Genomic DNA, 13,742 nt, shown 5'->3' on the forward strand with positions numbered 1-13,742 from the left:
TCTAATGCCACACTATTACAACTTTGTACTATAATAGGCCAAGTCAGGACACCATATACATGCAAGGACTGAGCCCTAAGCTATTTATGTCCACCTTGAAAACATAACACTAATACACACAATTGTATTTTTTGAAAGAGCAGAACCCGCTGTGTCCCAGCAATGCACAACCAGGGATTCAAAGCTGACCAACTTGCCCTTTTCAACATTTATGAATAGTTTTCACCTTGTTCCCTTTACTGGGCAACCACTTGATGACAATGACTATTTTTATGTATGCATTGCACTCCCAAACCCTATTTATAATAGATAAGGCTACATGCCTTCCCTGTATTCCCTTGGTGCAATTACATGCATTTGCAGAAACAACCATAGTATTTTGTTAGAAAAAAGTTGAGTGAAACGAAGTTCAGGTCACTATACTGAAATAGAGAGAAAATTTCTACCCGACCATGATAAAGCACAAAAGGAAACAACACATGTTTAAATAATTAGCCAAGAAACACTATGTATATTTTATAGATGAAGGACTACCTAGATTGCATGTTCTACTGTCACCATATTATACTTTTAGTAAATTTCATACAAAGAGCCTACACTTTCATTTTATGCTGAGCCTTGAAAATTATTTATCTGCTTGCCTCTCAACTTGGTGGATGGCTTTTAACTCATTTCCCTCCAAAGCATCTGAGCCTTGTGATCTCTCTAGGCTCAAACAAGCAAAACACTTTTCTAAAGAGACCTTGAGGACAAAAAGGGGGAGTGAGGAGAGAGTTCTGAGTTCAGAGTAAAGTCAGCAATCTCCTTGAAAATTAGTCTTCCAGGAGTATAGAGAGAAGCATATAAGGATGGGTGCTGGAAACCACAAACCATGCTTCCTGTAACAGTTTAAAAAGTATTCATGAAAAAAAAATACAGTAAAAGATTAGTGCTGAGATATGTGGGAAACTTCTCACTGAATCCTCGCTGACCAGAATAATTTTAGAGTGATGTGTGCGGCTTTCCTCTTTATATTGAAATGATGTGAAGTCTGAGGGAAGACATAGAAATATGAAAAGAGTAGGAAATGGGGTCCATTACAAGTTTTAAAAGGCTCTTCCCCACTTTTTCTTCTAACAGATTTAGTGTGTCAGTTTTTTATATTGAGGTCTTTGATCTCACAGAGGGCCTCTGAAAGACTCCATCCAGCAGGATATCAAACCATATGCTGAGATTCATAGTCAAACTTTTTGCAGAGTGCAGTGTATGAAAGGAGGGGGAGATAGAAAGACCTGGAGGGGACAGGAGCTCCACAAGGAGAGCAACAGAACTAAAAAATCTAGGCACAGGGGTCTTTTCTGAGACTGATACTCCAACCAAGGACCATGCATGGAGATATCTTAGAACGCTTATGGCAGCTCAGTGTCTAAGAGGGTTCCTCAATAATAGGAACAGGGACTGTCTCTGACATGAATCATTGGCTGGCTCCTTGATCACCTCTGCCTGAGTGGGGAGCAGACTTACCAGTCCACAGAGGAGACAAAGAAGCCAGTCCTGATGCGACCTGATAGGCTAGGGTCAGAAGGAAGGGAAGGAGGACCTCCCCTATCATTGAACTTGGGGAGGACCATAGAAGAAGAAGAGGGAGGGGGTGGGATGGGAGGACAATGAGTGAGGGGGCTACAGCTGGGATACAAAGTGAATAAACTATAATTAATAAAAATAAAATTAAAAAAAAGTTTTAAAAGGCTATGGATCAAATTGTCGAGAAAAGTTTGAGGTTCATACCTTCCTCAAGTGCATGAAGAACTAGCATTTGGGCCATTGATTCTTCTAGAAAGAGATGGGTCTGTGATGGTGGGAAGTTCTGATGTAAAGTGCATGTTTATTTTCAGCAGAGGAGAGGCCAACCCCATCAAACAGAAAGCACAATGAAAGTTTCTTGACTTGAAAAGAGGATGGTCCTTGCTTCCCTTCTCTAACTTCTCTAATCCTTGCCTCTCTCCTATATGAAAAAACAAACAAACAAAAAAACCAAAAACCAACCAACAGTATTCATGCCAATATGTGCGTGGAGAGACATTCTTTTGAATGGAATGCTTCTTTGTTGTGTGTGTGACCTATGAGAAGAAGGGACATGAAATGAATGATGATTGACTGGGAGCTTGTATCAGAAATAATGCCTGAAGTAAAAGAGGATGGTGCAGAGTAAGATGAAAAGTGAGAAACAGTGGCAATACTACATCATGCAAAGAAAGAAAGATTAATGGAGTAAATCACTGGGAGGTAAAGAGGAAGGTTTATTCTTAGACTTGCAGTATGCACTTAGAAAAGATAGCTCATAGTACAGGCTGTATAAATACAAAGTAGATGTTTTAAAGCATATCTAGAATCCTATAATTCTGAAAGCAAATGAATACCTCATTAAATTTGAACTGATAAACAACTAGATAAAAGTCATGCCAACTCTTGACTTTGTGTTTCAAAACCAGTACGAATAAGAAGTTCTTAGTAATGCAGTTCTTGATGAATATTTACAGGCAGGCTCTGTCTATTTAACATAATTTGGATCCAAAGTACGTCTAAGAGTAGATAAAAACTAAGTAAATGAGAGTCAAGGCAAGCAACTTTATTCCCAGCTGCTGCATTGTTGGTTGGAGGTGGTCCACATGAGCAAAGCTGGAAGGTTAGCTCACATGGAAAGGATCTCCCTCCCAACTTCATGTCACCTCCACCCTTTAAGTAAGTAACCGACTGTATTAGTTACTGTTCTATGGCTGATATAAAACACCCTACCCAAGGCAACTTAGTTTTATTTGGGCTTATGGTTCTAGAAGGTTAGAGCTCATGATGGCATGGAAACTTGGCAAAGATGGTGATTGGAGCTGGAAGCTGAGAGTTCAAATCTTGAATCATAAACATGAGCAGAGAGTATATGCACTGTCTTTAAACTCTCAAAAGTCTGCCACTAGTTATATACTTCCTCCAACAAGGCTGTACCTCCTAAACTTCCCATTAGCACCTTCCACTAGAAACAAATATTTTAAGTACCCTAGACTATGAGGACTTTTCTGAGTTAAACCATCACACTCACTAATTCCGATTAATGCTTCCAATATATTCATGGTTACGGATCCTCCCTTTGGCATTTGACAACGTACACATTGTCCCCTGCCCCCAAAGTGGCTATCCCTTCCTGAGAAGCCAGAAACTTTCAATAGCTTCTCAGCTAAGCATGGGGCCTTGGGTGTCCCTGCACTATTCATCCAAGATTTTAAGTGGCCTGATCCTGTGCAGGTTTTCTGAAGGTAAACACAGCTTCTGTAAGAATATGTGTATAACATTCATCCCATGTGCAGAGGTCAGCCTTTTATGGCACTGAACTCCATTTTCCAAATCTTAATCTCTTGCTACCCTTTCTCTCACAATGCTCTGAGCCATGGGGGGAGTATGGGGTGGGAGTGTGCTACAAATGTCCCAATTTTTCCAACAATGAGTCACTTAGTTAATAGCCACTGCCTACTTCAAGAAGAAATTTCTCTGGCCAAGCTTGATAAGAGCACAGATCTATAAGCATAATCATAATAAATATGTAGATGACACCTTGGCGACAAGAACACTGAATAAAATAACAGTAGGGAATGGCCATTTTCTTATGTGACTTCATTTTCTTTTACTCTGTTGCACAATTAAATTTGAAGAATTTACAGTTATCTCACCTTCAGCAGTGACTGTTTCAGATGAGTGCTTCAGAGCCGTGTTAGTTGGTTCGAGTTATGTCTCAAGGCTCAGACCCTCAGTTAGGAGGAGAAACCTTCCATCTCTGATCTGCATACTGAACGTGTGACTCTCCAGCTGACAAAAGCCATGCTTTATACCCTCAGAAAGATTGAAACTATCACTCAAGAATTTAAATAGAAGTTACAAATGATCCAGGGACTCAACCTTTTGGTAAAGATTCCCAAAGAACAGGAACTAAAACCAATTCTTGTAGAACAATGGCCACAGTGACAGAGTTCACAATTGCTACAGAGTGCAAGTAGTGTGGTGATTAGCAAGACAGTTGACTGATGACAATTAGATACCGTGGAGTGCAACTCTGACAAATACTGACACGGAAGAACTGTCAAGACACTATGCTAAGAATAAATGTCTCATGATTTTTTGTTGTTGTTGTTTGTTTTTGGTTTTGTTCTTGATTTTTCAAGACAGGGATTTTCTGTGTAGCCCTGGCTGTCCTGGACTCACTTTTATAGACCAGGCTGGCCTCAAACTCTCAGAGATCTGCCTACTTCTGCCTCCCAGCATGCTGGGAATACAGGCATGTGCCACTGTACCTGGCTATGATTTCATTTTTCATGAGGTGCCTAAAATACACAAATTTCTAGAGACAAAAGAAGAATAGTAGTTATTGGAAAAGGGGAGAAGGAAGATAAAGAATTGGCAGTAGGTACAGGCTTTCTACTCAGGATGATGGGAAAGTGACGGAGGCTCTCATTTGGGAAGGTTGTACATTACTGTGAACACATGAAAGGCCACTGGCTGTGTACTTAATGATACAAATGAGGATTATTACATTATACAAATATCACTACAAAAGACTTGCACTCTGCCCCTGTTCTCTCTGTTTTTTTTTTTTTTTTTTAAATGCTTTCTCTGGCTGTCCTGAACCTCGTTGTGGAGATCAGGCTGGCCTCCAACTCACAGAGATCTGTTTTGCCTTCCAAGAGCCAGAATTCCATATTTGTCCCACTGCATCTGACTCCCTATTCTCTCTTGAGGAGTCAAGGAAAGCCCGGTCTTGTTCAACTGCCTTTCTTTCAGCTCCTCCATGACCTTATCTGAGGTTCAGAATTACAGCTATTTTCTATTTTGGCTGGTTTAGGCTGGATTTCTATTATTCAAAGTCTTTACCTTCAGCCAGCCCTGGTGGCCCAGGCCTGTAATCTGTACTTATTGGAAAGCATGGATGGAAGGATGACAAGTTCAAGGCCTTCCTGAGCAAGACATTATATCTTGGGCTACTTGGCTAACTTAGAGAGAGCCCTTGCCACCAAATACACACTTTAAAAATGGACTGGAGACATAGCATTTGCCTACCATATACCGGGTTTTAGGTTCAATCCTAATTAGAAATCTAGACTTTTTTTTTTTTTTTGTAGTGCTGGTCACTAGAGATGTAGACTTCCAAATACAATGCTAAAGAAAAAATTCACATCATTTATACATGCCCAAATCATAGGATGACTGTTATGTATGTGAGTACGGCTGTGCTTATATGTGTATGCATACTTTTGACTGAGGCTTTCATCTCTTTAGAACTTACTTTCCCACTACAAATTAAAGGCAAAGACTGCTTTTGGACATAATCGCTATTTTAATAGCACACTATTTCACATGAGGTGAGCCCTCCTTACAACACAAAGACTAAAGGGAATTTCTCCTAACCCCACATATTCACGGCATGAATGTAGAATTCCACAGAAACGGAGATTCCAGATGGCTCAACATTTGTCTTCAGTGAGACATAGGATAGAACCAAATACAACTTGAAAGAAAGAAAGAAAGAAAGAAAGAAAGAAAGAAAGAAAGAAAGAAAGAAAGAAAGTCAATGAAATGACTTTTAATGTTATTCTGCAATACACAAAATTGGTGCCTAGCCCAGTTGTCATCAGGGAGGCTTCACCTAGCAACTGATGGAAACAGATGCAGACACCCACAGCCAAACATTAGGAGTAGCCTAGGGAATCCTGAGAAAGAGGGGGAGGAAGGATTATAAAAAACCAGAGGGGTCAAGAACATCAAAGAAAAACCTACAGAATCAACTAACCTGGGCCCATAGGGACTCACAGAGACTGAAGCACTAACCAAAGAGCATACATGGAATGAACCAAGGCTCCCTGCGCATGGGTAATAGTTGTATAGCTTGGTCTGCTTGTGGAGCTCTGAACAGTGGGAGCAGGGGCTGTCTCTTACTCTGTTGCTTGCCCTTGGGACCCTTTCATCCTGCTGGGTGGCATTGCTCAGCCTTAATGAGAAAGGGAGTGCCTAGTCTTACTGAAACTTAATATGCCATGGCTAGTTGATATTTATGGGAGGTATGCCCTTTTCTGAAGAAAAACAGTGAAGGAGTGGATGTAGTGGTGGTAGGGACTGGGAGGAGAGGAGGGAGGGGAAACTGTGGTTGGGATGTAAAAAAAAAAAAGTTGGATCTTGAGGTAGAACTGTTTCCAATTTTCTGAGAAAGTGCCAGATTGATATCTAAAATAGTTATGCAAATTTGCACTCTTATCAGCAATGAAGGAGTATTCCTCTTTCTCCACATCCTTGCCAGTATATGCTATCCCTTGAGTTTTTATTTTGCCATTCTGACTGGGGTAAGATGGAACCTCAGAGTCATTTTGATTTGCATTTCCATTATGACTAAGGATATTGAGAATTTCTTTAAGTGCTTCTCTGCCATTTGATATTCCTCTGTTGAGAATTCTCTGTTTAGCTATCTACCCCATTTTCTGTTGGATTATTTGGCTTGTTGGTATTTAATTTCTTGAGTTCTTTATGTGTTTTGGATATTAGCCCTCTGTCAGATATAGGGTTGGTGAAGATCTTTTCCCAATCTGTAGGCTGTCGTTTTGCTCAATTGACAGTGTCCTTTGCCTTATAGAAGGTTCAGTTTCATGAGGTCCCATTTATTACTTGTTGCTCTTAGTGCCTGGGCAGTTGGTGTTCTGTTCAGGAAGTTGGCTCCCGTGTCACTGAATTCAAGGCTGATCCTCACTTTCTTTTTTAAAAGATTTAATGTTTCTGGTTTTATGTTGAGGTCTTTGATCCACTTAGACTTGAGTTTTGTGCAGGGTGATAAATATGGATCCAGTTACATTTTTCTACATGTAGACATCCAGTTAGACCAGCACCCCTTGTCGAAGATGCCACCTTTTAGTCAGGCAGGACTTATAGTGGTGGAAGGGAAACACCAATCTACCTATAAAACCTTTAACCCCCAAATTTAACCTGCCTAAAACATGTGCAGAGATAAAGATAGAGCATAGACTGAAGGAATGTCCAACTGAGGCAATGGCCCAACCTGAGACCCACCCCATAAGAGAGAGTCAACCCCTGACACCATTAAAAATACTCTGCTATATTTACAGACAGGAGACTAGCATAACCATCCTCTGAAAGGTCTTAGCCAGCAGCTGATCAAATCAGCTGAACATTAGGTGGAGCTCAGGGAGTCCTGTGAACGAGTGAGAGGAGAGAGTGGGAAAGACCCGCAGTAGACAAGAACACCACAAGAAAACCAACAGAGTCAACTGATCTCGGCCCATTGAGGCTTACAAAGATAGAAGCACTAGCCAAAGAGCATGTATGGACCGGACCTCGGCCCCCTGCACATATGTTATTGATGGGCAGTTTGATTTTCATGTGGGTTCCTTAGTCAATGACATGGACTCCGTTGCCTGCTTTTTCTATCGTTTGCCTCTAATGGGGCTGCCTTGCGTGGCCTCAGTGGATGAGGATGAGCTCAGTCCTGACGTGACTTGGTGTGCTGGGGTGGGCTGTTGGGGGAGCTCCTCTCTTCTAAGGAGAAGGGGCGGGGGGATAGAGAGAAGACAGTGGGAAGGTGGGACCTGGAGGAGAGGAGGGAGGGGGCTATGATTGGGATGTAAAGTGAATATAGAAATTAAAACTAAAAGTATGTATAAATAAATAAAAAAATAAATAAATAAATAAATAAATAAATAAATAAATAAATAAATAAGAGAGAATGCTGGTCCACACCCTTGGCCTCCATCTGTCAAGCCATGCTTTTTTTCTCCTTGTTATTCTCAGCAACCACTAATACCCCAGTCCTCTTAGTTTTAATACTGTGAGAGCTCTGAATAAAAGGCTGACATTTTGTTAATCCATCATTTCCACCTATTGAGCTACATCCTTCAAAGAGCTTTAAATATTAGCAGAGTTTTAAGTCACTCATAATTTTAGCTGCATTATTGTGATGCCCCTAACATGAGTATTTCTAGGTCTCATGTACTAAGGGAATGATTTAAGATACAAACTAAGTGAGGTCTTGACAGAAAGAAAAAAAAATCTTACTTAAAATCACTTTCTCGGCCTGCCTTGGGAGGTAAAACATCAGTTTTCAAACCTTCCAGCTTTTCAAGCTGTTAAACATTTAAGAGCCAAATAGCCCTTAAAGTAATATAGGGTGCTGCCTGGGGCTTTATTTTTAGTGGTTCTATAGTGCTTATTGGGTCCACATATGGATTTATGAAATCTTTCTAGGCCCACAAACTAAGAAGGCTTTCTTGAGGCATTGCTGGCTTACAGTGTACGCCTGTCCAGACTCTTGTACTGTTTCCAGGTCACTTGGGAGAGAAAAAGAACCCAGAAAAATAAAGCCAAAGTGTAACAATGTCTCCTATCCTTAGAAGAATCTTGCAAAACATTGTTTAAAAAAAATCAATATGTTAGCCTATGTGGTAGTGGTGCAGACCTTTAATTCCAGCACTAGGGAAGTAGAGGTAAGCAGTCTCTAAGTTCAATGCCAGCCTGGTCTACATAGTGAGTTCCAGGACAGCCAAGACAATGAAGAGAAATCTGCTACTAGAAAACAAACAACATCAACACGTTGTGCTGTTTGTCTACAAAGGTGATATTGAACTATTGTCTGAGATCATAAATGTATTTTTTATTTTGTTTTAATTTCGAAAATTTACTTATAACACCTAGCAGACTGCAAATGTTATATACAGCTTAGAGAACAAGGACAATGAGAAATATCTGAACATGTTCAGCACACTTTTTTTGTCTGAATATTATTGATCTCCAATTGGTTGGTTATATGGATAATGAATAATTAATATGAATGTCTAACTGTGTTTTATAAGTAAGAGGTTCACTTTATATAAAAACTATAAGTTTATATGTTAAAACATTTAAATATTAGTCATTTTATAATTTTTATATTATTTCATTCAGCAGCAAGTATTTAAAAAATTCGGTTGTTTTATTATGAAAAATGACATTTGTTTCTGCATTCCAGTTTTCTTATTGTGAAGGAGATGACTAGTTGTTATTCCTTGGAATTTCTTCACTGGTTGGGGAAACTGGCACATCTTTTAGTATTTATAAAAAGCCCTTTCAGAGGCCCTCTGTGGCAGGTTCCTAGGTTGTTTCCTGTTTTCTTCTTCTTCTGATGTCTATCCTCTTTGCCTTTCGGGATAGGGATTGGGCGTTTTAGTCAGGGTCCGCTTTCTTGATTAGTTTCTTTAGATGTTCAGGGTTTTAGTAGGTTTATCCTATGTTATATGTCTATATGAGTGAGTATATACCGTGTGTGTCTTTCTGTTCCTGGAACAGCTCACTCAGGATGATCCTTTCCAGGTCCCACCATTTATCTGCAAATTTCATGATTTCCTTATTTTTCATTGCAGAGTAATACTCCATTGTGTAGATGTACCACAATTTCTGCATCCATTCTTCAGTTGAGGGACATCTGGGCTGTTTCCAACTTCTGGCTATTACAAATAAAGCTGCTACAAACATGGTTGAGCAAATGTCTTAATTGTGTACTTGAGCCCCTTTTGGATATATGCCTAGGAATGATATGGCCAAATCTTGAGGAAGTGCTATTCCTAGTTATCTGAGAAAGCGCCAGATTGATTTCCAGAGTGGTTGTACGAGTTTACATTCCCAACAGCAGTGGAGGAGGGTTCCCCTTTCTCCACAGCCTCTCCAGCATGTGTTGTCACTTGAGTTTTTCATCTTGGCCATTCTGATGGGTATAAGGTGAAATCTCAGGGTCGTTTTGATTTGCATTTCCTGAATGGCTAATGAAGTTGAGCATTTCTTTAAGTGTTTCTCTGCCATTTGATATTCCTCTACAAAGAATTCTCTGTTTAGCTCTGTTCCCCCATTTTTTAAGTGGATTATTTGGTTTGCTGTTTTTCAGCTTCTTTAGTTCTTTATATATACTGGATATTAGCGCTCTGTCAGATAAACAGTTGGTGAAGATTCTTTCCCTACAGACTATCAAAGCAGACACTGAGACTTAAGGCCAACTGATGGGCAAAGTGCATGGAATCTTAAGTAAGGAGTGGGAAATAGTAAGATCTGGAGAGGACAGGAACCCCACAAGGAGAGCAACAGAACCAGAAAATTTGAACACAGGGGTCTCCCCAGGGGCTCATATTCCAACCAAGGAACATGCATGGAGATAACCTAGAACGCCTGTACAGATGTAGTCCATGACAGCGTAGTATCCAAGTGGGTTCCATAGTAATGGGAAGAGGGACTGCCTCTGACATAATCTGATAGGCCTGTTCTTTGATCACCTCCCCCTGAGGGGAGAGCAGCCCTACCAGGCCACAGAAGATGACAATGCAGCCATTCCTGATAGGATCTGATCAGAAGGAAGGAGAGGAGGACCTCCCCTATCAGTGGACTTGGGAGGGGCAAGTGAGAAGAAGGGGAAGGGAGGGTGGGGCTGGGAGGGGAGGAGGGAGGGGCTTATGGGGGGGACACAAAGTGAATAAACTGTAATTAATAAAAAAAACAACACAAATGGAAGAGGATCAAGTAGACTGCAACTATGAGAAATCATTCTGTCTATGAAGATCAGCAAATAAAAAAAAATGAAAGAAAAAAATTCTCTCAAGTATTTGGAAATATATGAGGGAAAAGATACTTGACATGCTTTTGTGTAAAAAAACAATGTAGAAATAGTTTAGCTATTGTTTATCAATTTACCCTTAGGACCTCAAAAACATTTAGGCAGAGACAGTAGAATCACAGCAAGAGCCCTTGACTAGGGAGCCTGAATGTCCACTCTAACTCTAATTCGTGGGTATTGTGTGAGGTCACAGATAATAAAGAATCCCGTTTGTAGGTATGAAAGTAATACTTCATAAGAAAATAATTTAATTTAGTACTTGAATTAGTTATACTGCTATCTCTGCTTTAAATAAAATAAATAAATAAAACTAGTTTTATGAAGCAAAAAAAAAAAAAAAGCCCCTTCACACATACTTGAGTTTATGTTAACACTTTATGCTGATTCTGGGGGAGGGGCCTAGTTGCTAGAGGAACCAATAGGAGGTCTGAACTTTTGGCCCCTCTCCTATACCTTATGGGGAGGAGAAAAGATCAGGAGGCAGGTTTAATCCCCAATAACCAGCTATTTGTTCAGTCATGGCTATTTAATGGAACCTTTATAGCCCCATATGAAGGGACCTAGAGAGCCTGTTGGAGGTTTTAGAAGGCTAAAGGCCCTGAGTGGACCTGCAAGTTCTTTGGGGTCCCCTCCACCCTGCCTTGCTTTATGCTTTGTGCCACAGCAAGTTATGTAGTCTGATTTCTAAGCTCAGTCAACAATGCAAAAGGCCTACAAAGCGAGGTCTGCCTATGAACTCAAGGAGGCTTGTGGGACTGAGCCCCTGGTTTGAAGCTTGTGATGGAAACGGCATGAAATATCCAAACGGAAAGAATTGAAAGACAGTCTTTGGGATACTTACAAACTAACTGAACTATGTGTTCGTGTCTTCGGCACAGGAAGGTGCTCTGTGCCTTACCAAAAGAGAAACACAAACACCAACCCAGCTGCAGCCCGGCTGCTCTACAATAGTGTCCTGCCTGCAAGTTGTGCTAGTGGCACACTTTGTGGGGGTAACCAACCAATATCTGATTTCACTTAAGGCCACTTCACAAAACGGAACAAAATGACACTTCTTGGGTGACCAAGAACCAGAGACTAGATAGCCCAGAGACCTAGGCTAATACCAAATACTTCTACTAAAATAATTTAGCAGTAAAATGATGCCCAATGACATTCTGCGACACTCATAAATTAGCTTCCTGCACAGCCATCAGCAGAGAAGCTTTCTCCTGAGCAGCTGGGAACAAATACAGAGACTAAAATCCAGATGAAATACAGAGAGTGAGAGACCCTGAAACATCCGGTCCTAAGTGGGATGTCTTTATCAAATCTTTCCTCTCAGGACTCAGAGAACCCTGAAGAAGAGAGGGCAGACAGAGTACAGGAGTCAGGGTGGCTGGAGGCCACCAAAGAAACAAGGCCCTCGAAATAAATGCGACCAATGCACATACGAACTGACAGAGACTGGGGCAGCATGCACAGGTCTGTGTGGTCTGCGTGAACACATGCCCCATCCCTAACCCAGGAGCTATCTACAATGGATTACCACTCGCAAATGAAAATTTCGTTTTCTCCGAGGGAGTTTCACTGAGGAGGCAGGCTGTATGCTCGGCAGAAAAAGAACTCAATGCATCTTTGGAGGTTCCTTTTAATGTCATGTCAGGGCTATTTTTAAAAATTCTTATATTAATTTTTATTTTAACTTTATTATATTGTTTTTTTCTCTCTCTCCTGGCCTACAGGTTTTTTGGGTGTATGTTATGGTCTCCAGTTTACTGTCTTTATGGCAGTGGTTCTTCACTTTCCTAATAAAGCTCCTCATGTTGAAGTGACCCCCAACCATAAAAATTATATTTCTCGCAACTTCATTACTGTAATTTTGCTACTGTTAAGAATCATAATGTAAATATATGATATTCTGGACATCTGATATGTGACCACCTCAAAGGGGCCGTGACCTATAGTTTGAGAGTCATTGCTTTATGTAATTTCTGTAATGTGCAAATGAGTGGATCCCTGTGTCTATATCTGTCTCTTATACTTTTTCCTGGGCACTTTTCCTTCTGTTTGTTTGTTATGTCAATGTGTTAGTTGTTTTACATTAGTCATATAGCATATAGTTACATTATATTATAATTACTTAGCAACTTGTTTGTTTTCTAATGAGATACTGAAAGGGGACGAATTTAGGTGGGAGGCAAGGGAAAACTGGGAGGTGTAGAGAGGAAACTGTAATCAGGATATATTATAAAAATCAATTTCACTAAAAGAAAAGAATTTAGGAGCTAAATGAAAAGGAGGAGGAGAAAGAAAAAAGGGATATTGAAGAGAAAAGACGAAGAAGGAGAAGAAGAAGGAGGAGTAGGAGGAAGAGGAGGAGGAGGAGAAGAGGAGGAGGAGGAGGAGGAGGAGGAGGAGGAGGAGGAAGAAGAAGAAGAAGAAGAAGAAGAAGAAGAAGAAGAAGAAGAAGAAAAGAGAGAATGTCTTCAGGGCCTGTAAAGATGGCTCAGTGGTTAAGAGCACTTACAGCTCTTATAGAGGACCAGAGTGCAGTTCCTAGCACCCACATAACATCTTAAAACCTTCCCTAACTCCAGTTACAGGGCATCTCATTCACTTTTTTTGGATTCTGTGGGCACCAGGCATGCTTGTAATACATGTACACACATGCAGGCAAAACATCCATACACATAAAATAAAATCTTAAAAAACCAAAAAAGATAACCCTTGGTTATCCAAATTCAGTGCATGGTTGTTGTCAAGGAAATAAGCAGTCACACACGCACACACTCACACACACAAATAGACAGACGGACAGAAATTGAGAGAGACAGAGGGGGAGAGAGACACAGAGAGAAGGAGAAGGGAGAGAGGGAGGGAGGGAGGGAGGGAGAGAGAGAGAGAGAGAGAGAGAGAAAGAAAGAGAGAGAGGGGGGGGGAGAGAGAGAACCAAGAAAAGTTCAGAGGTTTGGTTACTGGCTGCTGTGATTATGGATGCTGGCAAGCCCCACAGCCTACTGTCTTCTAGCTAAATTCCCAGAAAAGAAAATGGCATTTTAAAATAAAAGCATGGAAAGCCAGAGAAACAAATATGGTGCTGATTTTA

The sequence above is a fragment of the Psammomys obesus genome, unplaced genomic scaffold (genome assembly GCF_907164565.1).
Source record: "Psammomys obesus unplaced genomic scaffold, mPsaObe1.curated_primary_1811, whole genome shotgun sequence".
NCBI classification, from domain to species: domain Eukaryota; kingdom Metazoa; phylum Chordata; class Mammalia; order Rodentia; family Muridae; genus Psammomys; species Psammomys obesus.